This window comes from Typopeltis vanoorti, chromosome 20 (assembly GCF_054136105.1).
Source record: "Typopeltis vanoorti isolate ZY-2024b chromosome 20, IOZ_Tvanoo_1.0, whole genome shotgun sequence".
Classification (NCBI taxonomy): Eukaryota; Metazoa; Arthropoda; class Arachnida; order Uropygi; family Thelyphonidae; genus Typopeltis; species Typopeltis vanoorti.
This window is the reverse complement of record NC_143568.1, coordinates 105,628,469-105,654,445: the sequence shown is the minus strand read 5'-3', so window position 1 is coordinate 105,654,445 and position 25,977 is coordinate 105,628,469. Positions and strand designations below refer to the sequence as shown.

Sequence of the window (25,977 nt, the reverse complement as noted above, 5' to 3'; positions counted from 1 at the left end):
TTTCATTGCCGAAATGAAGCTTATTAGCTCTTTATACTTAAGTATTTTTGTTATAGCCATTATTTATAAATATGTCGCTGATGATTTTTAGTTCTTGTTTCAGGCCTTGCTGGTTAGAGCAAATTGTTGTAGCTCTCTTTTTAAGGGTGTTAAAGACTCCATATTTTTGTGATGGGTGGTATGAATTAGCATGTATGTATTGGCCAGTGTGTGTCGGTTTTCGGTAGACCGTGAAGGATAGACCGCCCGAAGGAAGACGTGTGATAGTGTGTGTAGGAACGGGAGCGAATTTTGGTTTTCGATTTCAATGGTAATTGTGTGCATTCGTGTTGTTTGTTCAGGTGGCTAAGGAATGTGTTTAGCGTTTGTCGCCCGTGCGGCCAGATCGCAAACACGTCGTCAACGTGTCTAAGCCAGACTGTTGGTTTTAGCGTGGCGGAATCAAGAGCCCTTTGCTCAAAGGTTTCCATGTAGAAGTTAGCGATTGGGGGGATAGTGGTGAGCCAATGGCTGTACCTTCTTTTTGTAGGTGAAATTTGTTTTGCCACATGAAGTAACCGGACTGTAGTAAGTGGGCAAAGAGGGTTATAATGTCGGGTGGAAATTTGTTCTGTAGTAGGAGAATTGTGTCATTGATGGGGACATTAGTGAAAAGGGCAGAAACGTCGAAACTGACTAATAATCGTCTTTGTCGAGTGTTATGTTTTTAATTTTGTTTATAAAATGTTGCGTATTTTTTATGTAGGAGGGAGAATGACCTACCACCTCCTTGAGTGTTGCCGCTAATTTCTTCGCTAAGTGGTAATTGGGACTGTCTATTCCTTCCACGATTGGTCAAAGGGACACATTTTGTTTGTGTATTTTCGGAACCCCATATATTCTGCGGGGAGGCAGGCATAGTGGGGTTTGAGTTTTTTAACCGCGTCTGGTGGCCAAGAAGTGACGGACTTGAGTAGTTTCTCTGTTTTATCCTTTATCCTTTTTGTTGGGTTATAATTTACCATTTTATGTGTTGTTATCGGCTACTAGTTGATTCATTTGAAGTACGTATGTTGACCTGTCAATGACAACAGTGACATTGCCTTTACCCGCTTTCGTTATTATTATGTTTTGTTTGGCTTTTAATGATTTAATTGCTGCTAATTCTGTTTTTGTGAGGTTGTTCTGTATGGTTTTCTTTGTGTTCAGGGCATTACTAGTTTCTAGTTGTATTTTATCTGCTATATTGTTAGGTAGGGACCTGATGCCTCTTTCAATGTGGTAGATAAAATCCAATTTGTTTACCTTTTTAGGTGCTATTGCATAGTTAAGTCCTTTATTCAGTAGCGTAAGTTCGCCATTGTCCAGGGTGTGACTTGATAGGTTGATTACATGGTTCTTGCTTGCCGGTGGTTGGTCGCTCCTTGTCTCCCTTGTTTGTTGTTCATTGTCGGTGTTTATCGGGGAGGAAGTCTTCTGATTGGATGGATTCCTGTGATTGGCCACCATATTTTGTCGTTGTTTCAAACTTTGGAATTTGGTCTTGAGTTTTTCTTTATTCTTTTCCAGGGTATATTTGGCCGAATTTTCAGTAATTCTTTCAAGTACTTGTAGAATGTCTGGATTCATATTGTTCGATAGTTCGGATTGTAATTTTGAAACCAGATTTTGTATTGTTAACCTAGCTACAACACAAAATCTGGTTTCAAAATTACAATCCGAACTATTGAACTATATTAATCCAGACATTCTACAAGTATTTGAAAGAATTACTGACAATTCGGCTAAATATACCCTGGAAAAGAATAAAGAAAAACTCAAGACCAAATTCCACAGTTTGAAACAACGACAAAATATGGCGGCTAATCACAGGAATCCATCCAATCAGAAGACTTCCTCCCTGATAAACACCAACAGTGAACAACAAACAAGGGAGACAAGGAGCGACCAACCACCGGCAAGCAAGAACCATGTAATCAACCTATCAAGCCACACCCTGAACAACGGCGAACTTACGCTACTGAATAAAGGACTTAACTAAGTCCTTTATTTATACTTTTTAAGTGCAATAGCACTTAAAAAGGTAAACAAATTGGATTTTATCTACCACATTGAAAGAGGCATCAGGTCCCTACCTATCAATAAAGCAGATAAAATACGACTAGAAACTAGTAATGCCCTGAACACTAAGAAAACCATATAGAACAACCTCACAAAAACAGAATTAGCAGCAATTAAATCATTAAAAGCCAAACAAAACATAATAATAACGAAAGCGGATAAAGGCAATGTCACTTTTGTCATTGACAGGTCAACAACGTACTTCAAATGAATCAACTAGTAGCCGATAACAACACATAAAATGGTAAATTATAACCCAACAAAAAGGATAAAGGATAAAACAGAGAAACTACTCAAGTCCGTCACTTCTTGGCCACCAGACACGGTTAAAAAACTCAAACCCCACTAGGCCCCCCCCCCCCAGAATATATGGGGTTCTGAAAATACACAAACAAAATGTGTCCCTTTGACCAATCGTGGAAGGAATAGACAGTCCCAATTGCCACTTAGCGAAGAAATTAGCGGCAACACTCAAGGAGTTGGTAGGTCATTCCCCCTCCTACATAAAAAACACACAACATTTTATAAACAAAATTAAAAACATAACACTCGACAAAGACGATTATTAGTCAGTTTCAACGTTTCTGCCCTTTTCACTAATGTCCCCATCAATGACACAATTCTCCTACTACAGAACAAATTTCCACCCGACATTATGACCCTCTTTGCCCACTTACTACAGTCCAGTTACTTCATGTGGCAAAACAAATTTTACCTACAAAAAGAAGGTACAGCCATTGGCCACCACTATCCCCCCAATCGTTAACTTCTACATGGAAACCTTTGAGCAAAGGGCTCTTGATTCCGCCACGCTAACACCAACAGTCTGGCTTAGACACGTTGACGACGTGTTTGCGATCTGGCCGCACGGGCGACAAATGCTAAACACATTCCTTAGCCACCTGAACAAACAACACGCACACAATTACCATTGAAATCGAAAACCAAAATTCGCTCCCGTTCCTACACACACTATCACACGTCTTCCTTCGGGCGGTCTATCCTTCACGGTCTACCGAAAACCGACACACACTGGCCAATACATACATGCTAATTCATACCACCCATCACAAAAATATGGAGTCTTTAACACCCTTAAAAAGAGAGCTACAACAATTTGCTCTAACCAGCAAGGCCTGAAACAAGAACTAAAAATCATCAGCGACATATTCATAAATAATGGCTATAACAAAAATACTGTTAATAAAATACTCCATAAAACTACAACAAAAACGAATCTAGATTACAGTAAAACCATAGCCATCCCATACATTAGAGGGTTATCGGAAAAAATCAATAGAATCCTACAACATTATAACCTCAATTCCACCTTTAAACCACCCACTGAACTTAAAACCATATTCAACTCCTCTAAGGATCCTCTCCTCCCATTAGCACATCCTGGAGTCTATTGCATCTGCTGCACTTGTAACTTACCGTACATTGGTGAAACAGGATGGACAAATCCCTATACGCAAGAAAGAACACATTAGACACATTAAATATAACCATTATGGTGAAGCAGGCCTCTCAGGCCACGCACTCAACACCTTACACCAAATCAACTGGAAAAGCACCTGCTCTTTACACCGCATAAAAACCTGTTACGAAAGGAAATTTAAGGAAGCCTGTGAAATCCTGATAAACCACCCAAATATCAACAACAAAGATGGCATGAAAATTCCAAGGATCTGGATGGCACACATTCAGCCTACCTAATATATAAGATCCAGCATAAGTCAGGACTCTAGCCAATCCTCAGCTAGTATTAGAAACCATTCGATACCAACTGGCTGGAATGTGTACATGATATTAATATATGTATATAGATAGATACTTGTTGTTGTGCCCAATGTATTTCTACAACTAACAGATAACACTAATAATAGGACTCTAGCATTGATGTATAATTTATTTATTTATTTATTTTTTAAAAAAAAAAATTTTTTTTTTTCACCAGAGGTCAGGCCACAATTGTTGTAGCGGTTGGTCAGTTTCTTGAACAATCCAGTTTGATTGTAGTGTAGCTTGTTTTCTGTGTATAGTTGTATGCTCCACAAGATGACCTTGACATAAAGGTCGAAACGTGGAATGTAGATTTTAGTTATATTAAACTAAAGTTTTTATTCAAACATGGTAGTTGTTTCCATAATTTTCAAAAATGCATTCAGATTACCGTGTAAGCCTAAAAGAAAGGATTTATTTCTATGTTTATTTTTCTTTTATTTCTTTCAAGAATAATGTATAGGAGGACTTTTGATACTTGACTGATGAGGCTGATTGTCCTGAACTCTTCACATCTTGTAGCTTTTGTTTTTTTGGGAATTGGTACGAAAATTGAGTGATTAATATCTTTGGGTAGAAATCCACTCTCGTATATTTTATTGCATAATTTTGTTAGAAATTTCAATCCTCCTTCATCTAGAGCCCTCAACCGTTCTGCCCAGATGTTATCTATTCCTGCAGCTTTATGTGGTTTTAGTTTTCTGATGGCATTTTCAATTTTCTTCACAGAGTAAAATGGATGGTCCTTCTAAATCAGTCTTTTCAGGAATATCATTTCTTTGTTGTTCATATAATTTCCTTGTGTATTCACTCCATCTTTCCATGATTTCTTTTTTATCCATTAGAATATAGTCTCTTGAGTCTCTAATGACACTTGCATGGTTTGCTGTATTTGTCCTGCTTGTCATTTCTCTGATCTTTTCATGCATTTCTCTGCTTCTGTGTTTTCTATCAAGGTTTTCTATATCTATACATTTATTCTTAATCCATTCCTCTTTGGCTTTCCTGCATTCTTTTTTATTTCTTTATTCATGCTTTTATATTCAGGTTTGGTTCTTTAACTTTGCCCTTTCTTCGCCCTGATAGGTATCAACAAGTTGTGTATGGGGGTGCGATATCCAGGGAAAGACAAGTCACTAGTGGAGTGCCTCAGGGGTCTGTTTTAGGGCCATTACTATTTATCTTGTATATTAATGATATTGACGAAGATTTGGATGGAGATTTTCAGTTGTTTGCAGATGATGCAAAGTTGGGACGAACCATAAAGAGTAGTGAAGATGTTGTGGCCTTGCAAGAAGACTTGATGGGCAAGCAAATGGGGATGTGAGTTCAATGTTGCAAAATGTAAGGTTTTAAAATTTGGAAAACAAAGATGGGATGCAGAATTTATGCTTGGTGAGAATATATTGTTGGAAGTAGAGGAAATAAGAGATCTGGGGGTGATAGTGGATAAGGATCTAAAATTTAGGGGACACATAGCCAAAATTGTGAAGACAACACAAAGACTTCTGGGAATGATGCAGAGGACACTGACGTGTAGAAGTAGAGAGATTCTTGTTCCATTGTATAAGGCTTTGATTAGGCCACACATTGACTATTGTGCCCAGATTTGGTCATCTGGGTTTTCAGAAGGATGAAGAGATGTTGGAAAGGATCCAAAGGCTACTGACTAAGGTAGTTTCTGAAATGTTGAGTACGAGGAAAGATTGAAAAGATGTAATTTGCAGAGTCTAGTGGAGAGAAGGAAGAGGGGAGATAAGATAGAGACCTACATGTTGGTAAGGGGTTGTTATAGGATTAAGGGTGGAGAAGTTCTACAGAGAATAGTGGAGATCAGGGGAGAACCAGAGGTCATCCTTGGAAACTGTATAGAGGGTGTGAGTAGGGGAGTGAGAGGCAGGTTTTTTTTCGTGCAGAGTTGTGAGTGATTGGAATGCCTTGCCTAAGAGTGTGGTGTCTGCAAGGAGTTTGAATGTGTTTAAGACACGGTATGATGAGATGTGCGTGAGATAAAAGGACCTCCTAGATGAGTCTTTGACTCCATGAGGTCTTGTTTAATAATAATAATAATAATAACTTTTTTTTCTTTGTTCCATCGACGTCAGTATTTTTTCATTCATCCAAGATTTATTCCTTTCCCTTTTTAATTGTGGGAGTGTATTTTTGGCTGCTTCATTGATGCTATTCTTGAATGTTTGCCAGTTCGTGTTAATTTCATCAGTTGCCGTTCTATTTTCTGTTTGAGTTGTGGTGTCAGACTTGTTAAGGGATTTTGTGAATTCTTTTATAAAGCAGTCTTTAACTTCTTGGTTAAGTGAGTCTGAATTATAAGTTTCTCTTATAAATGGTTGGCTTGGTATCTTAAGTTTTATTTTGATTTTTGCAATCGCTGGGTTATGGTCCAATCCTATGTCTGCTCCATGATATGTTTTTGTTTGTGTTATTGCATTTCGGAATCTTTTGCTTATTATTATATAGTCAATTTGGTTTCTATAGATGTCCCCAGGGCTTGTCCAGGTATATAGTCTTTTGGGAGGATGTTTAAACAGTGTGTTGGCAATTATTAGGTCATTGGTTTCACAGAATTGAATTAATCTTTCACCTCTTTCATTTCTGATTCCAAGCCCTTGGTTTCCCATGCAAAATGAGATTTTTTCTGAGCCCACTTTTGCATTTATGCCCATCATTATATGGGCATTTCGCCCATTAGTATAATAACATCATCTGACTTAGCACTGGAGATTGCAGTTTGGATGTCTTCATAAAATTGTTCTAACTCTTCGTCTGGGTGATCTTGGGTTGGTGCATATGCTGCTTGGATAATATACAGGTTGAATGGTTGTGCAGTTTTTTTGGCTGTTATGATTCTGTCATTTATGGGCCAATATCCCTGTAGAGATTTTGCAATTCTATTACTTAGGACAAGTGCTACTCCATTAAGGCGTAAGTCACTGCCAGAGTAGATTATAGTGTGATTTTTTCTTCTTATTATGCCTGTATCTATCCATCTCACTTCACTGATACCTGCAATATCGGCCTTCATCATTTCTAATTCCTGAAGTAGGTTATCTAATTTGCCTGCCTCATAGAGTGTTCTGACGTTCCGTGTTACTATTTTCAAGAGATTGCTCCTGGTTTTCAGACAAGGGATATCTGAGAATATCCTCCCTGGAGGGTTTGGGATATTATCTTCATGAACTACTAAGGTAGTGTATGTTTGTTTAAGGTAGAGCTGATGGTTGCATGGGTCTCAACCACATCTCTAACTTCATATTGTGACATGGTGTGTTTCATGGTTGACAATGGATAAATACGTGCTGAGGCTCCGATCTCTTCAACGATGGCTGGCCACAAGTCCCTTAGATGTCAGGAGTGTGCCCTCGATGTGTCGCACATCTTGCTGTCATGCCCTTGATGCCATTGATCAGTCAGTGTTGATTCTTCTGCCATCTTGGCCATTCCAGTCTTCGTGCACATAATGGGTGACATTCCCTATTTACAGCATTCTATATTGCTGATACCCTCACTAAGTGTTTTTAAAATGCCATACTGTTGGACTGGATGATGATGTGATTGTATATGTAGGTATCTTCCTGTGTGTGTAGGCTTTCTGTAAATAGAAAAAGATAGTGATCCATCTGACAGGCGGGTGACTAATGTGTCAAGAAATGGTAAACAGTTATTTGATTCTTTTTCTACTGTGAAGTGAATTTTGGGGTGTTGGCTGTTTAGGTAGGTGACAACTAGAACTAGAAAACTAGAAATTCTAAACTAGAATTCTAGAAAACTAGAATTCCTAAACTAGAAATTATGATGAAAGTAGAATGGGGTATTCACGATCTTCCACCAGCAATGGCCAATAATGTGCGACTAGATATAGCAAGTATTCTAAACAAGGTTAAACCTCCAAAAAGCAATATGCTACATAAGCAAATAACTCCCCTTAAAAAAGTTATATAATAATAAAAAGATTATTATTACAAAAGCTGATAAAGGAAATGCAACAGTTATCATGAACCAAGATGAGTATAACAGAAAAATGCAAGATCTCATATGTAAAAGTTCCACATATCAAATTATACATTGAGACCCTACGATGTCTCAAAAGAAAAAAGTCCGAAAATTACTGAAAAAAGTGACATCATGGCCCAAAGAAATCATCAGGAAAATAAAACCAATTCATGTTATACCACCCTGTATTTATGGATTACCAAAAATCCACAAAACTAATATTCCCCTACGCCCCATAGTCGATAGCATAGATAGTCCCACATATAAACTGACCCGGCATTTGACCAAGTCGCTTGCCCCCTTACTGGAAACTCCTCTACTTTTGTAAAAAATTCAGTGCATTTCGAAACACTGGTTAAAAATCTAATCCTAAAAGATTCAGACATAATGGTTAGTTTTGATGTCACCTCCTTATTTACCAATGTACCACTTATAGACACTCTTGATTTAATCAAGTCTAAATTTCCCCCTGATATTTTTGAATTATTTCAATTTACCATGAATGCAGGTTACTTTACATGGGGAGGAAAATTCTACAAACAGATTAATGGTACTGCTATGGGTTCCTTCCCTCTCCCCCCCATTAGCAAATTTTTACAGGGAACACTTTGAAAACAAAGTACTTACCACAGCTACATACAAGCCACAAATGTAATACGCTATGTAGATGATGTGTTGTTTGCCATCTGGCCCCATGGACAAGATACTTTGGATGCTTTTGTCACCTACCTAAAACAGCCAATACCCCAAAATTCACTTCACAGTAGAAAAAGAATCAAATAACTGTTTACCATTTCTTGACACATTAGTCACCCTCCTTTCAGATGGATCACTATCTTTTTCTATTTACAGAAAGCCTACACACACAGGAAGATACCTACATAAACAATCACATCATCATCCAGTCCAACAGTACGGCATTTTAAAAACACTTACACACAGAGCCAGAGCCATTTGTTCTAATGATACAGCTCTGACCACTGAACTCCAATACCTGCGCCATATGTTCTTAGCCAATGGCTACAATCCCTACAAAATAGATAAAATACTACATAGGCCCATTACTCTTCCCTCCACTAATACACAAGAATACAACATGACCATTTTTATTCCCTATATCAGGGGTACATCGGAAAAGATAGCCAAAGTATTGTTGAAACATGGCCTTCGCACCACTTTCAAACCTCATGTTAAGCTGGCAACTCTGATCCGCTTGCCTAAGGATAAACTTCACCCTTTAGCACACCCAGGAGTGTATGAAGTTCCTTGTGACTGTGACTTGGCCTATTATGGGCAAACAGGAAGATCAGTGAACATCCCCCTGGAAGAACATGAAAGATACATTCGCTACTATTACTATGGCAAGTCGGGACTGGCAGACGACGCTTTGGACACTCCTTCACACAGGATTAGATGGAGGAAAACGAATGTGCTATTTTATAGATCTGAAAGATTATTTTTTGAGTCAGTAATGGCTTTGAAGAATTCTCCCAATCTTAACAAATATAGTTGCATTAATCTGCCAAAAATTTGGGAGACGGTTATCCTAAGAAAAACTCCTGGATAGCTGCTGCTTTTTTTTTTTTTCTCTCATTAGAGGGTGCCAAAAATAGGACTTTAGATCTTTTGTCTTTTGCAATTATATTGTTTCACTCACTCACTGTCGCATATACAAGTGTGTTGTGCTCTGATGATGCTGAGTTGAAAATCAGTGAAATATAAGCATTAATAAAACATCTTTTTGATAAAAATGTGTGTGGTGTTGTTAATACCATTGAAAAATAAGTCATGAAAAGGACAATAGCAAAGGAAAATGATATAGAGATCCTTTAGAAGAATTTGAATATACTGACTGATTGTAAGTAAAGGATAATTGTGGTTGTTACATCACTGTTGAAAAGTGAAAAGCAATATATACATTTCGGAGTGAGCAGACTACAAGTCGTGTAATATATTGATTGGAAGGCAAGTGTAGAAAATTCACGAGGTTAGGAAATAGGAGTGGACAGAAAACAGAGGACTGATTTGTATCCTCGGAGTGATGGTAAAGGTATTGGAAAGGTTGGTCAGAGGCATAATGTCATACTAGTGTAATATCAGAGGTATAATATCATACCCACTCATTTTTGAATTTCAAATTTCAAGAATGGGTTGGTATGATACTTTATGAGGGGAGGGATGGTTTTGTGAAAGGTGGGTCATGATCTAATCTCCTAATTCACTTACATTTACAATTGGATACTGCATAGAACACTTTTTCACAAATTGGAGCAAATTAGGATGGATATGAAACTGGTAATAAAAATACAAGGTGGCTGATGGACAGATACTGAAAAGTAGCTTATTATTATTGTACAGGCACCTTCTTGGAGTCTGAAGACTCATCTTGGGTGACCCAAACTATCCATCCAATCTATCATATTTCTCCTTGAACCCATTTACAGACAAAGCACTCACAGCTGTCTCTGGCAGTCCATTCCACTCATTCACAACTTTCCAAGCAAAAAATCTAGTCCCCCCCCAACTACCCCAGACTTTATTCAACTTCCAGGATGACCCCTTGTTGTGGTCCCTCTTGCCAAGTGCTGAAACATTTCCTCTGCATCAATTCTATAAAGCCCTTTAAGCAACTTAAATGTTTCTATCATATCCCGTCTTTTTCTACTATCAACTAACTTCTGCAATCCACATGCCTTCAATCTATCCTCATAGGGAACATTCCACAGACCACTCACTGTCTTGGTCACTTGCCTCTGAATCTTTCTAATGCCCAAGAAACCCAGGAGACAAGACCTGAGCACAGTTATTCAGATGTAGACGTATCAAAGCCTTATAAAGAGGAATAACAATTTCCTTATCTCTACTTGTTAATATGCAAAGTAATCTTATGGGCTACCTTAACAATATATCCTGTAAACTTTGATTCTTTGTCTACCATGACCCCTAAATTTCTGGCTTCATCTATTTCCTGGAGTACAGTACCATCAATGCGGTATACAATTTGTAATCTGTTTATCCCAAAATGCATTGGGATTGTTGAATAATGTTGATAATGCATAGCAAAACAATATAAAAATATATTTTTTCAATAGTGAGAAAGAGAGAAAGACTGACAACCATGAGAGGCTTTGGATGCACAGAAGGAAGGTTGATATATGGATGAGAGATTAATTATGACAGGGAAGAGTGAAGTGAAAGTCATTAGAGTGAAGAGAGTGTGTGAGAGAGATACAGGGTAAGTGAGATGGCTTAAAACTTCAACCACAATGGAATCAGTTATATCTGGGAAAGTTAAGGCATTCGTGAGATATCAATCACATCTCGCCAACCTTCCCTTCCTATATCTTCATGGAAATATAGTGAGAGGAAGGGAAGTATACAGATACTTGGATTGTTAAGTTTGTATATTAAAACAGAAAGTTTTAGAAATAAGGGGTGCTCAGTTTGTGGTATTGATTAAATGGGTTTTGTCCACAAAGATTATTGTCAGTTGCTAAATATGATTACCAAAGGTGATATAAAAATGATGGGTTATAGAAACTTCTGGAATAATAATAATAAGAAAACAAGGTGGTTGGAGAGTACTCAAGGATGGAGCTTAGATTTGTGTCTTCTGAGGCTGCAGAGTACATCCATTCACCTAGATCTTGGTGCTACTCTTTGTTTTTCCTTTCTTGTTCAGAAATGCCAGGGAGAGAAAACTGAATGAACTGCAAGGAGTGTGATGTATGATGTAGGATTCAATGTGTGCTGAGCAGTGTTAGAGTAATGCTTGCCTGAAGGAACAATAGAGAATGTGGTAATGGCAATGAAGCAAAGAGAAAATGTGGAAAGATGAGCAGACATCAGTAATGAGTGGTACAAATGAACTGAGAGGTATTGTGAAGCATGCAGTGAGAGATTTGAGATTGATGGTAGAAACTGTGCAGCAGAAAAGCGTGAGTAAGAAAATAGTTAGCATGTGGTGCGATAATGCAGATTAGGGGAGAAGAACAATAATAACGAATAAGGTAATAGTGAGATGTAAGGAAGAGTCTAAAATACATGGATGCTTGAGGTGTTTAATAATAGAAGGAAGCTGCATGTAACAGATGGCTTGCATTTGAATGCTGAAAGATGCAGCCATTTGGATGTGCAGCGCAGGAGGAATAGCCTCATGTGGATAGTGGCTTGGAAGACATTGTCAGTAATAATAATGACAATGGTCGTTTTTCTATATACAAATACCAAGAGAAGTAGGAACAAAGGAAAGGAGTTTTTGGCAGCATTGATTCTGACTCGACATGTCTGAATATTATTGGTATCAGTGAAACCTGGATGATGAGATAGAGAGAGAGAGAAAATGCCTTAACAAGAACAGAAATCAAAGCGTATAGCATATTTCCACAAGATAGGTAAGATAAATGGGATGGTGGAGTGTTACTTATGATAAGTGATGAGTTGATCAGAGATAGTTATGGAAAGGTTTTTCACTTGGTTACAAATTAAATTAAACTTTCCAAGAAGTTATATTCTTGTTTAGTCGTTTTTATGATCCAGAGTATTTTAAAAATAAGGTAATACACATTTTTACTACACATATCGGCCACTTAATTAGAAACCTTTATGCAGAAATGAGTAAACATCACTTATGTAGTCTATTCAAACTGGTCACATGCATCACCACGTGTTCTAGACAACTATTTGAGAATGCTGCTGATCAGTACTTGTGAATAATGGTGATAACAATGGGAAAAACAAAGGACTTTTAAGAGTTCGATAAAGGGCTTATTGTGGGTGCCTGTCTGGATGGAGACACAATTTTTAAAACATCAGCGTTGACTGCTTTCTCAAAAGGTGAGATATCCTGGACATTTAATCAGTAGAGAAATAGCCTGCATTGCTTGTCTAAGAGGTGTAACTATGGTACTGAGACAGTCTGTCAGGAATGAGATTGCTATTGTCTCAGAATGCTTATACAGACAAACATAACTTCCTGAGTGCAGCAATCATTCGAAGCATTTAATGAAGCCTGTTTCTGACTCATATCTCACCAAACTATGTGATGGGAATTGAAGACGATCAGTATTGACAGTTGCATGCCTATACAGAAACCACTGATTTCTGTGAAAAACCAGAAAGTTCATTGACAATGGTGTCAGGAACACTGTGACCAGGAATAAGTCATGTGGCCTAACGAATCACAGTACATCTTGTTCTGCACCAGTGGTAGGCAGAGAGTTTGATAGGAGTCCCATAAAGTAATGAACCCAGCTTGCCTTGTAAATACAACAGAATATTCTGGATCTGGTGTCATGGTGTAGGACATGTTCTGTTGGTACAGAACAGGTGCCCTGATGTTGCTCAATATTCTGGACATGGTGTCATGATGTGAGACAAGTTCTGTTGGTATGGAACGTGTCCCCCCTGATGTTTCTGGAAGGTTGAGTGTCCTGCAAGAAATATCTGAACATTGTTACCAATCAAATCTATTCTGCAATTTTGACTTTTTATCTAGAAGATGGCAGTTAAAAAAACAACTGCAGTTGACAGTTGAATGACAATGCTATTGTCCATCGCACAAGTATTGTTCAGCAGTGGCTCAGTCAGCATGACAGCGAATCCCATCATCTTCTCTGGCCATCACAAACCCTGATCTGGTGGGATCTCAGTAAAGATCAAAACCACCTGGGTAGTGGCCCTCTCATAATACATAGCATCATGCACATTTGAAAGGAAGTGTGCTTTGCATTATGGGATACTAAGGCAATTGATGAGAAGTCATCAGCCTCTGTATACAAGTAGCCTAGTGGTGAAGATACTTCACATTCAAACTTTATTTGCTTACACTTGGATAAAGGAGACACATAATGATAAAGAAGATACAAATGACACATAATGGAATAGGTTCTTCTTCTTCATTTCCCATCCATGAAAGTCCACATTTCAAGTAATTCATATTGTACTTATGAATTTTTTTCATCTTCTTTCTAGTCTGTTCTTTAGAGATGTCAGATGATACACCCTTATCAATTTCATTTGATCCAGATGTGTTGTGTTGTGGTGAAGATACTTCACATTCAAACTTTATTTGCTTACACTTGGATAAAGGAGACACATAATGATAAAGAAGATACAAATGACACATAATAGAATGTGTTGATGTGTTGCAGCCAAAGAAAGTAGTATATCATGATGATAGACATGTGAATGAGAGTTCATTTGAGGCAGTCTGGTGCGAAATAGTGACCAACGCAACCAAATATACAGTTGGATGCTGCTATAGGCCAGGGAGTACAGGGGGAGATATTGAATTCATGCATCAGCAACTTAGTGCAATGAGTGAAGGCTTAGTGATTATTATGGGGGATTTTAATTATGGTGATATCAATTGGAAGGAGGAAATATCACGTAGCAAAAAGGAAATGGAGTTCATACATCTGCTACGAGATAATTACTTGAAACAGCACGTAACTGAAGGGACACGTGGTGTGAGAGTGTTGGACCTGGTTATTGGTTCAGAGGTTATATGCTTAAGTAAGGTGACCTCGTTACCTCCAGTTGGTGAAAGCGATCATGTGGTATTGACTTGGGAGGTTGCAAAATCTGTGGATTTTTCTATTAAGAAGGGGTATGTACGAAACTACAGGTTAGGCAATTATAGCAATTATAACAAGCTTCGGAGTGAGCTTGCAGCCATCCCATGGCAGAACATATTGCAAGGGAAAGATGTTAGCAGTGCTTGGGATAAAATCAGCAGGTATCTGAGGAAAGCAATATCAGATTGTGTCCCCATGGTCAGGAGGTCAAACAAGGCAGGCATTAGATGGATGAGCAGTGGTATCAAGCTTGAACTACAAAAAAAGAAAATGTTATGGAGAATTTACAAGGAGAAGGGCGATCAGGACACCCATGAGCAGTACAAGGCTCAAGCTAGGAAGGTTACCAGCATAGTAAGAAAAGCTAAATCAGATTATGAGAAGACCTTAGCCAAAGAGATCAAGGGTAATCCCAAAGAGTTCTTCCGCTATGTGGCAAGTAAGAGGAAGAATGACTTCGGAAGGATAACCTTAGTGGGTGCTGATGGTATTGAGGTGACAAAATCAGATGTAATAGTCGAGTTACTGAGTGATCACTTCTCAAAAGTCTATCACCCAAGTGAGGATATCTCTATACCTATAGCAATACCTAATGTGAGAATTGAAGCTAAAGAATCAGAGGTATTAAATATATTGCGAAACTTAAATGCAAACACTGCGGTAGGCTTAGATGGAATATCAGCTCGGGTGTTGCGTGAATGTGCAAATGAATTGTCAACCCCTCTTACCTGGATATTTAATTTAAGTTTGAACTCTGGTATGGTCCCTAGGGAGTGGAAGTTAGGCAAAGTGGTTCCTTTGCATAAGGGTGGCTCTAAAACTGCAGTATTGAATTACAGACCAATCACCATCTCAGGAGTAGTGGTAAAAGTATTGGAAAAGTTGGTTAAAGACAAAATTCAAGAATGGGTGGATCAGGATATGATACTCTATAGAGGCCAACATGGTTTTGTTAAAGGTAGATCCTGCCTTAGCAATCTATTAACTATCCATAATAGAATAACATCAGAGTTGGACAAAGGAACTGGCTACACAGTGGTACTTCTGGATTTTGCTAAGGCTTTTGACAGGATACCCCATAGAACACTGTTACGCAAATTGGAGCAGATGGGAATGGATATTAAATTGGTGATATGGATAGGAGAATGGCTCAGGGAGAGATACCATAAGGTGGTGTATGGAGGAGCCGAGTCCAGAATGAGGCAGGTGACCAGTGGTGTGCCTCAGGGCTCTGTGCTTGGGCCAATGTTGTTTAATTTGTATATAAATGATATAGGAAACGGCTTAAAGGGAGATATTCAGTTGTTTGCTGATGATGCAAAGTTGTGTAGTGCAATAAAAAATCAAGCTGATGTTGAAAGTTTGCAGGAGGATTTAAATAAGCTGGTAAAATGGGCAAAAGAAAATGGATGTCAGTTCAATGTGGAAAAGTGTAAAGTCTTGCATTTTGGGATTAAAAGATTACCAGCTGTGTACTACATCGATGGAAAGGTACTCCAAGAGATTGATGAGGCTAGGGACTTAGGGGTATTGGTAGATAAGGAGATGAAGTTCAGAGGACACATTGCTAAGGTGTCCAAGATTGCACATAGGATTACTTGGTTGTTGAGGAACACACTGACATCCAGAGATAAAGAGGTTATTATTCCCCTTTATAAAGCATTGATACTTCCACATTTGGATTACTGTGCTCAGGTCTGGTCACCTGGATTCCTTGGAGATGAGGAGGCTGTGGAGAGGGTTCAGAGAAGAGTGACCAAGTTGGTGAGTGATATAAAAAATGCTCCCTACATTGATAGATTGAGAGCTTGTGGATTGCAGAGATTGGTTGATAGGCGAAGAAGAGGGGATATGATAGAAACATTCAAATTACTAAAAGATTTTTATAGGATTGATGCAGGGGAAATGTTTCATCTGTGTGATAGTGATGGAAGAACAAGAGGTCATCTCTGGAAATTAAAGAAGAGTGTGGTTAACAAAGGTGTCAGAACAAGGTTTTTTGCCTGGAGGGTGGTGAATGAGTGGAATTCATTGCCTGACTTTGTTGTGAGCTCTTCATCTGTAAATGAATTCAAGAAGAGATATGACAGATATTGTTTTGCTAGCTTGGGTCTCCCGCGATGAGTCTACTGACTCCATGGAGATACCCGTAATAATAATAATAATAATAATAATAATAATAGATACGATATCAATGTATTCTTGTTGCTTACAGCTACTTGTAAGAATTTGAAAGCTGGAATAAATTATAATATTTATTATAGGTATTATAGCTTCTGTACATTTTTAAAGCAATTATATCACTGTAAAAGTAGCACAACCTATTAATCGTTATTTTAACCAACAACAAATTTGTAATATGATCAATTAATAAAGCACATTGATTAATATCTGCCTAATTGTCTTAACCACTTAACCACCTTACCAGCCATTATGGATCAAATAGCATCCTCATACACTTTGTATCCATCATATATTTCAATGTAATATCAATGGTATTACAATTTTTATATGCACTTCGCATCCATGATAACCTTGACGTCTATAGACATCTTGGCCGGTAGCATGGTTAATTACATCTACTAATGATTCATATGGAGCCTCCATAACTCAGTCAGTATAGATAAAGCCCTTTGGTCAAAAAGATCTGGGTTCAATTCCCATCAGTGACTTGAGGAACCGTTATCTGGTCTCTTTCGACTAAAGGTGAGTAAACAGGTCTCATAAAGTGGCAGAGGATTTTTTTCTCCCAGTAAGTTCGGTTTTTCATCCTTCAAAACAGGCAAACCAGTCCCATGAACACACACAGCTGCAGTCATAAAATATACTACGGCAAGGAAGGCAACAGGAAAGCACTTTGCTCATAATGTCCCTAGTAGGGTAGCATATAGCCACCCCCACCAGCCATATGGCTGAGGGAATAGGATAGAATGATTCTTATAATTATTTTTTTATCAGTTGCTATTGTACACTCTTTGCATTGTTGCAGTCTCGCAATGTGCATTCATATACAAGGTTGAACGAAGATTCACAAGTGATCGCCTGCAAATTTGCAAACTATTCAAATGAAGCTGTTATCACAATTTTAGTAGGAGAATCATACATAATATATAAAATTGATTGAGAAATATATACATTTAAAATAATTCTTTTTTTTTTGTCATGTTGTACCATCATTTTTTATTTTGGTTTAACCAATAAGAATACAATTTGGTCGGCTAAATCCCAAATTACCAGCCCATCCTCGTTCGTTCAGTATCAAAGTAGATACCCAACAAGGTGCACCACGAGAAGGTAATATCCTGTACACCCCTTGAGGGTACATGGCAGGAATTTGATGATGATGATGATGATGATGAAATAATTCTTTTTTTCTTAATAATGATTCCATGCGTTAATGATACATAGCCAAAAATTGTCACATACCTCCTGAAGACCCTTCGTGTACCCCCAGGGGTAAGCATACCACTTTGAGAAACACTGCTCTAGAGCATTGTTCCCAGAATACCTAACCTTTAGCTTACTCACAGTACTAATATTAGTGTGTTATAGGCTAACTATCTCTTACTGGAAGGAATTTACATAATGATTCCATAATGCTAGACTTCCAATGAAATACTGTATAAATTGTTTGATTCTATTTTTTATGGTTCCATAATATTTCAGTTGGCAGAATACTAGATTAATATTGATATGATGATATCAATACTGACAATGCAGAGTTGGGGAGAATTATAAGTAGCACTGCTGATGTTCATTCCCTTCAGGAAGATTTCAATAGACTTTTGACTTGGACAAAGGAGTGGGGTTGTAATTTTAATATTAATAAGTGCAAAGTGTTGCATTTTGGAGTGCAGAAATATAAGACTGTGTACCATATTGATGGTGCCATACTTTGGGAGGTGGATAAGATTAGTGGATGAGATTTGAGAGTGATGGTATGTTGTATACTACCGTGTGGCATCTATCAGCTACCCCTATACATCACCAGGTTCAAATCCCCTTCCATTTGCTCCAACTTATTCAATAATTTTCCCTTGTATTATTATTATTATTATTATTATTATTCAGGCCTCCATGTAGTCAAAAGACTCATTGTGGGAGTTCCTTCCTAAGAAACACAAAGTCTATCAAGGTTCATCTAGGGGAGGTCCAACCCCCCTAAGAAACACAAATCCTATCATATCACTCTTTAAACTCATTGACTGTTCTCGCTCTCACCACTCCATCAGGCAATGCATTCCATGGTTCAACCACCCTCCATGCAAAGAAACCACTCCTCACCCTCTTGCTCACAGTTTCCTTTCGTAACTTCCAGGGATGGCCTTTTGTCATCATTCCTTCCTGCAGTTCAACCAAGCGAAAGAACTCCCCAGTGTCAACCCTGTAACCACCTCTCAACAGTTTAAAAGTCTCAATCATATCACCTCTCCTTCTTCTATCTGCCAAACTCTGCAGTCCACATTCCCTCAGCCGATCCTCATAACTATCATTGTACAGTCCATCTTTGTTATCCACCTTTGTACCGTTTCAACAGTTAATTTCTCCCCTTCAAATCTCTCAATTGCCTTTGCAGAGTTTAGCAGTATCATATTGTAGACATTTTCTTTACTAATTCTGATGTAACTATTATAAAATGTGAGTAAATTACTAAGGCAGGACCTACCATTCGCATAGTTGTGCTTCCCCCATAGAGGCTCTTATTCCTATCCACTCATTCCTGAATTCTACATTTAACTAACTTTTACAATACTTTAACCACTACTTCTGATACTAATTTGTCTGTAATTTGCTACTTTGTGTCTCTCAGTCACTTTTATGTAATGGAACCAACTTACCCTGTTTCCTCTCCTTGGAATCTTGCAGGAGCTGAGATTTTCATCAAACATCTTCTCCAAACCTCTAAAAGTTGACTTGCACATTCTTCTAGCACACAGCTGAATTGCCATCATATCCCACTGCAATATTTACATTGATATTTTTCAATATGCTGAGCACCTCGAGTTCATATACCTCAATTTTTTTTATTTATCCTACAAAAATATTATTAAGACAACTTTGGTTAATGAAATGAATAGAACCAATTTGGTTATGCATTCTGCATTACAACAGAATGACAACTGTTTTTTTAATTGCAAAAAACTTTCACTATGCAATATGAAATGCATGATGTCTGAAGTTATGTCAACACATCAAATGTTGGTGATGACATGTTGATGTCATCACCAACATTACACACATAGCACTTACTATACACAGCATTTGCAGCGCCTGCAAATAAATATATGTTGGTTGATTTATAAATGTCTCATATTTTTTTAAATTTAAAATAATGATTTTTCTCATGGAATACATTAATTTCATATGTAACACCAGTGTTCCACATGGTATAGTTGTTCTGAAAATGATATTGTAGTCAATAAGAATTTTCTTATTTCTCATGTCTTCTCTCCACGTGAATTGATATATATCTTTAGGTTGATGTATGGTATTATTAGTAATGACTGCTCATGTTGTGAACAGAAATCCAAAAGATATTATTATTATTATTATTATTATTATTATTATTATTATTCAAGCCTCCATGGAGTCAAAAAGGCTCATTGTGGGAGGTACTTCCTAGGAAACACAAAGTCTATCATTCCACTCCTTGAGCTCATTGACTATTATTGCTCTCACCGCTCTATCAGGCAGTGCATTCCATGATTCAAACCCCCTCCAGACAAAGAAACCACTCCTCACCCTCTTGCTCACAGCTTCCTTTCATAACTTCCAGGGATGGCCCCTTGTCATCGCTCCTTGCTGCTGTTCCACCAAGTGAAAGAACTCCCCAGTATCAATCCTGTAACTGTCTCTCAATAGTTTAAAAGTCTCGATCATATCATGTGTCCTTCTTCTGTTCACCAAACTCTGCAATCCACATTCCCTCAGCCAATCCTCATAACTAACATTGTACGGTCCTAAAACCATCTTTGTTATCTGCCTCTGTACCCTTTCCACAGTTAATTTACCCCCCCCCCCACCTTACATCTTAGGAACCAAATTTGAGAACAATGGTCTTAAGTGTGGTCTGATCAGGTTTTTATACAATGGAACGATAACTCTTCAGTATTGCAGCAATCCTCTGGGTTACCTTCACCACCTTTGCAGTATGTTACTGAATTTCAGGTTTCTATCAATCATCACCCCCAGATTTCTTGTCTTCCATAATTCCTCCAGTACAGCTCCTCCAATCGAGTATGCAGCCTCCCATTGATGGATCCAAAATTCAAGACTTTACATTTTGCTACATTAAACAAATGCCCATTAATTTGGCCATCTGTCTAGTTTATTCAAATCCTCTTGCAGAGCTACCACATCTGCATTATTATTAATAACCCTTCCCAGCTTCACATCATCTACAAACAACTGAATATCCCCTATAATCCATTGTTGACAATGTAATTGATATAAAGATTATTATTATTATTATTATTATTATTATTTGACACCTCCAGGAGTCTAAGGACTCATCGAGGAAGAGCACCTGCTCTATAACTCCGTCTCCACCATTCAATCACTAACTGACCACAACTACACCAACGGCATCTACCGCCGGCCACCACCACCACCACCACCACCACTGATATTTCCACAGACAATCACAAACATCCATGCCCACACAGGATTCGAACCTGCAGTCTTTTGGCTAGAAAGCAGAAATGTTAACCACTCAGCCAACCAGGCTGGCAAGGATTAAACAATGGATTAACCAACCAGGATTAAACAATGTTGGTCCCAGTACTGATCCCTGTGGAACCCCACTTGTAACCTTCTGTCTTCTTGATATTGCACTACCATACACAACTCTCTGATACCAATCAGACAGTCAATCCTGAATCCAGTTGACTAACCTAACGTCTAAACCCATGTGCTGCAATTTAAAGATCAGCTTATCATGTGGCACCTTGTCATATGCCTTTGCAAAATCCAAAAAAAATGGCAGTATATGCCTTTCCCTCATTAACTGCTCTTGTCACTTTATTATATAAAGCAATCATATTATTAAAGTGGCCCTTAAGAAATCCATGTTGACTCTCACAGATAACATTACTGTCATCTGACCAATGCGGTATATGGTACCTCACTAATTTCTCCAAGATCTTAACAACTACTGATGAAACACAAACTGGCCTATAATTAGACACTTTCAGTCTTCTACCCTTCTGCAATGGCAATATCTTACCTCCCTTCCATTCCTTTTCCGTAGCCAGACTTTATTTGAAAAGCCAGTTCAATAGAGATGTCAGTTCTTTATTACATTCTCTCAAAACCCTAAGTGAAATACCATCCAGTCCCACAGCTTTACTGACATCCAGAGTACTGAGTATTTGGAACACACTCTCTTCTTGCACCGCTAAACTTTGAACCTACCCTAGCCCCTCTAGTATTAAAACCTTCTTCTCCACGATGAAATACTCCAATAAAGTGCTCATTGAACATCTCCACTATGTCCTCTGCATCAGTCACCCTATTCCCATTTTTATCCTGCAATTCCATTCTTCAACAATCATTTCTCTTCCTACTGGCCACATAGCTAAAAAATTCCCTAGGATTTTCTTTGAATTTTAGTGCCAATCTCTTCTCATATTCCAGTTTTGCCTTCATTACCATACTAGTGACTCTCCTGGCCTGAGTCTTATATTGCTCATGCATCTGCCTGCTCTCCACCCCTCTTCTTATATCTCTTCCATAACCTCTTTTTTACCTGCAGTTTCTGTTTGATATTGTTTACCATCCACTTTACACCAAATTGTGTTTTCTTCTTCACTTGTGGAATACAGCTTACTATTGCTGCTAACAAATATTCCTTCACAATTTCCCAAGCACTAATGATATCCTGGCCTTCCAATTCCGCCTTCCATGGAACTGCCTCAAGTTGATATCTAAGACTATTATAATCACCTGCCTTATAATTCCACATACATTCCCTTTTATTTGATATTCCTGCATGTCTATTAATCTTCCAAGTCAAAACCACACGGTCACTCTCTCCAACTGGTGGGAGAGATGTCATCTCACTTATTATCAGGTCTTCTGATGCTATGATCAAATCCAAAACTCTTGAACCTCTCGTTCCCTGTATTACGAGGGCTGTTCGATAAGTCCATGCAAAGTCTAAGAGATGGTGCCACCAGTATGTATTGAGGTTATTTTTAGTCTGGCAACTGTTGGAGGATCACACACGATAGAGCTATTATTCTGTGTTTGGCGTTCATTTGAATTGATCAAGTACCGTGATTTGTGGAAAATGGATGATAAAGAATTTTGTGTAGTGATTAAACATTACTTTTTGAAAGGCAAAATGGCTCAGGAAACCAAAGCTAAGCTTGATAAAAATTATGGTGAGTCTGCACTTCGATTAAAATAGTTTATAAGTGGTTTAGTAACTTTCAAAGTGACCATATGAGCACAAGTGAAACTGAATATTCTGGACGCCCTGTTGAGGTCACTACTCCAGAAATTATTGAAAAAATCCATGATATGGTGATGGATGATAGAAGAGTGAAGGTGCATGAAATTACTAATTCTGTGGGCATCTCAAATGACTGCATACATAATATTTAACATAAACATTTACATATTAGAAAACTTATTACGAAAGATATTTGCTCACACTGGATCAAATGCGTCAACGTGTGAACTGTTGCAAGGATTGCAAAATTGTTCGATTTACGCTACGAAGTCCTTTCTCATCTCCCCCCCCCACACACACACTCTCCAGATTTGGCTCCCTCAGACTATTATCTGTTTCCAAACATGAAAAAAATGGCTGGCAGGAAAGAGATTTTCATCAAACGATGAGGTGATTGACAACTGCCTATTTTGAATAGTTGGACTAATCATACTATATGGACGGGATTAAAAAACTCAAGCATAGTTGAACTAAGTGTATAGACCTCAGAGGAGACTATGTTAAAAATAAAAAATGTTTCTCCCAAAAATATTATGTTTTCTTCATTTTTGCATGGACTTATCGAACAACCCTTGTACATGTTGCCTAAGACATTTTTCCCTCAAGAATTCTAAAAATTCCATTCCCTTATTACTACATGTATTTTCCTTTTCCCAATTACTTAACATTATTATTCGATTTATCTTATCTCAAAATAAAAAAAATAAAAAAATCTGCACCTGGTATTAATTTTCTGATATGATTTTTTTATTTCAGCTTGCTCTTTCTAATGACTTGAAATTCTTATGGGTCTTCTGTGAAACTACACACACAAGTCTCATGGTCCAATTTCCTATATGGAAATTTCTCCAACACTTTTTGAAATTGGCTACCATTCAAGAAGATTTACCTTCATGTTTAGTGTTAAATACTATAACTGCTCCTTCCTTTCGTTGAATATAGATGTTTTATTCAAGCTCCGTTACCCGATTATAACATTGGTAGTTATTATTCATCAGTAATTTTCCTGTTTGGTCCTTATTCATGTAATAATATCATTTATGCTAACACGGTACATCCTCAAATTCTTCTACTGGTTCCATTTTTTTCTGTTAATACTTCTTACATTGATAATGCCATTGGTGTCGTCCTATATTCTTTCCAACTTCATCCATTACCTAATTCCCTCCATATTAATCCCCTCACCAATTAATCCTCTTTCTCATATCACCTACATCTAATTTTCAACTGAACTGAACTATATATATATATATATATAATGATAAACCAATAACACGCTGTTCTAAGACAAAGTCAAATGTTAATACAGGTTCTAACAATTTGGTGTGAAACTGATAGAAATGTAGGCAATGGGTTACTTATTATTATTATTATTATTATTATTATTATTATTATTATTATTATTATTATTATTACCCAAGACCCCATGGAGTCGAAGACTCATCTAGGAGGTCCTTTTATCATACACACACAGCTCATCATACCATGCTTTAAACACACTCAAATTCTCTGCAGACACCACCTCTCAGGCAAGGCATTTCAATCATTCACAACTCTGCATGAAAGAAACCTGCTTCTCACTCCCCTACTCACACCCTCTTTATACAGTTTCCAGGGATGACCTCTGGTTCTCCCCTGATCTCTCACTATTTTCTGTATAACCTCTCCAGCATTGATCCTATAACAACCCCTTACTAACTTGTAGGTCTTTATCATATCTCCCCTCCTCTTCCTGTCCACCAGACTCTGCAAGTTGCATCTTCTCAATCTTTCCTCATACTCAACATTCCAGAGGTTAGAAACTACCTTAGTCAGTCGCCTCTGGACCCTTTCTAATATCTCTTCGTCTCCTTCTGAAAGCCAGGTGACCAAATCTGGGCACAATAGTCCATGTGTGGTCTAATCAAAGCCTTATACAATGGAACAAGAATCTCTCTACTTGTACACATCAGTGTCCTCCGCATCATTCACAGAAGCCTTAGCGTTGTCTTCACAATTTTAGCAACGTGTCCCCTAAATTTCCGATCCTTATCCACTATCACCCCAAGATCTCTTATTTCCTCCACCTCCAACAATATATCCTCACCAAGTATAAATTCTGCATCCCATTTTTGTTTTCCAAATTTTAAAAGCTTACATTTTGCAACATCCTGTCAGCTGCGTGGTAGTTTTGCCGATCCTGGTTAGCCAAGTGGTTAGCATATCTGCTCTCCAGCCAAAAGATATGATAACCACTCGGCTATCACAAACATCCATGCCCACGATGGGTTCGGATCCCATCGTGAGCATGGATGTTTGTGATTGTCTGTGAAAATAGTGCTGTTGGTTGGCGGTAGATGGCTATGGTGTAGATGATGAAGGTCGTTGCAGTTAGTGGAGTTGTGGAGACAGAGAGTTGTAGAGCAGGTGCCCTCCGTCGATGAGTCATTGGACTCCCTGGAGGTGTTATGTAATAATAATAATAAACGTTGAAATCACATCCCCATTCCCGTGCCCAATCATTCAATTTATTCAAGTCTTCTTGTAAGGTCATAACATCTTCTCTACTGTTCATGGTTCATCCCAACTTTGCATCATCTGCAAACAACTGAATATCTCTATTCAATATTATTAATATACAAGTGAAACAGCAATGGCCTTAAAACAGACCCCTGATGCACACCACTAGGAACTTTCCTTTTCCTGGATATCATTCCCCCATTCACAACTTGTTGATCCTATCAGATAGCCAGTCTCCAATCCAGTGCATCAATCTAATATCCAACCTCATCTACTCTAGTTTGACTATCAACTTATCATGCGGTAATCTATCAAAAGCATTTGCAAGATGTAAGTATGTTACTGTATATCCCTCTCCTCTGTCTAAGGAAGCATTGTACAAGGAAGTACTTATTGTAATAAGTATGTAGATTACTAAAACATGATCTCTGTTACGTCACCACTTCGTGGCCTATATTTAATTTTATTCTCGTTTTTCCTTATTTAGATCTATATTTACTTTTACCCTAATTACTCTCAAGATCTAACCTAAATTGTTCCTTCAGTACA

General features: G+C 37.9%; 1 protein-coding gene across 1 annotated transcript in view; it reads left to right on the top strand.

Moving 5' to 3' along the window:
• Positions 1–25,977, top strand: part of LOC150095751 (Na(+)/citrate cotransporter-like) — a 371,638-nt gene that overhangs the window by 317,587 nt on the left and 28,074 nt on the right. The window lies entirely within an intron of this gene.